Below are 1,748 nucleotides of genomic sequence, written 5' to 3' on the forward strand. Positions count from 1 at the left end.
CAGTTTGAATCGCGTTGTCTTAATGCAGTAAAGGAGAGCAGGAGCGAGAACATGGGATTGTATCGATATGATCAAATGGTTGGTTGCTTGCCTGATGGTTCGTTGCACGGATACGATTCCTCGTTAGGGTAATCACGGTACTCCTCGGGGACAGATCCTGTCGCAAAGGATAACGATACACAGGCATCACCAAACAATGTGCAACAATATGATGCATGCATGAAACATGGCAATATGAGTGTGTTGGGCTAATGCAACTAAAACCAGATGTGTTTGAGCAAATTTGAATCAAAGATTCAAATTCCAAATTCAAATATGGCCTTTTAAAGTGCCTTTTCTTGTTCTGATTGAAACATCAAGTTAACTTGTTTGATCATGCATGAAAATAGTACATATGGATAGATTGGATTTTTCTGATCATTTTTCATATATTATTTGTCCAATTTGGAGTTACAGAATAAAAGTTATAAATTTTTGAAGTTTAAATAATATTCTGGAATTTCCTGATTTAAATTAAATCCAGAAATATCATTTACTGCGTCAGCCTGACATCACAGTGACATCAGCAGGTCAACAGGGCTGGCTCGGGTCAAACCTGACGTGTGGGGTCCACACGTCAGTGTCACAGGGGCTAATCCCGCGTTGACCCCGGGCTGGTTAGCTTTGACTAAGCCCTGGGCCCACTTGTCAGCGTCTGTAGGTGGTGGATTAGTGGCTAATTAGCTAGGCCACGTCAGCTTGCCGGAGTTCTGGCCGGCGGCGACCAACAGTGCGGCGGCGATAGTGGTTTTGTTCGTTTCGGCCACCAAATGGAACGTGGCGACCACCGGAGTGAAGCTGAGGACGACCCGCGGCTCTTGGCGGAGTCAGTTGGGGTCGGGGTGGCCGGAGTTGACGGCGGTGAGCTCGGCTGCGGCCGCCGGGGTTCGGTCGTGCGCGGGATTGGTGCTGGAGCTCGAAGTCGAGCAAAGTGAGGCGCTAGGGATGCTCTACGGGTTCTTGCGAACGTGTTGGACTCGCCGGGGTGACCAAATGGTCACCGGAGCTGCGTCGACGGCGAGCTCGGCGACGGCGGAGGTTCGGCCGAGGTGGGGATGCAGCTACGGTGAGGGAACGAGGGGAAGGAGAGGGGGAAACGGCTCGGGGGCTCACCGCGGTTGCAGTGGGCGTCGAAGCGGGCTCGGGGACGCGCTGGAGACGGCGAATTCGTCGGCGACAGTGGTCGGAGCTCGAAGAGGGGAACGGCGACGTGGCGGCGATGCAGGGCTTCCGGGGACTCGTGGAGCGGTGGGGAGGAAGAGGGAGTTGTGGCGGAGCTTCTGAGCTACTCGGGGGAGCGAGGGGTAGCCGGAGGCAGTGGCTAAGGCGAACGGCGGCGACGGTGTGCTTCGGCCGAGAGCGAGAGAGAGCGAGGGAGAAACGGGGGAGAGTGAGCGAGAGCAGGGGGGATCGGGACGGGCTGCGGGCGTCGTCCACGCGGCCAGGAGGGCGTCGGCAAGCAGGAGGTGGCCGCGCGGCCGCGCGCGCGCGAGCACGCAGCAGCTTCGGGGCGTGGGGAGGAAGACGACGGGGAGCTACAGTGCTGGGCTGGCTAGCTGGGCCGGGCTGAACAGGGAGGAGCCCAGGTAAGCTTCTCCCTTTTAGTTTTTTCTGTTTTCTGTTTTATTTAATATAACTGCAACTTTGTTGAATTAAATAAAATACCTAGGCAACTCCAAAATTCACCAAACTACTCCTGGCTCATAGTT

The sequence above is a fragment of the Triticum aestivum genome, chromosome 7B, assembly GCF_018294505.1.
Source record: "Triticum aestivum cultivar Chinese Spring chromosome 7B, IWGSC CS RefSeq v2.1, whole genome shotgun sequence".
Taxonomy (NCBI): Eukaryota; Viridiplantae; Streptophyta; class Magnoliopsida; order Poales; family Poaceae; genus Triticum; species Triticum aestivum.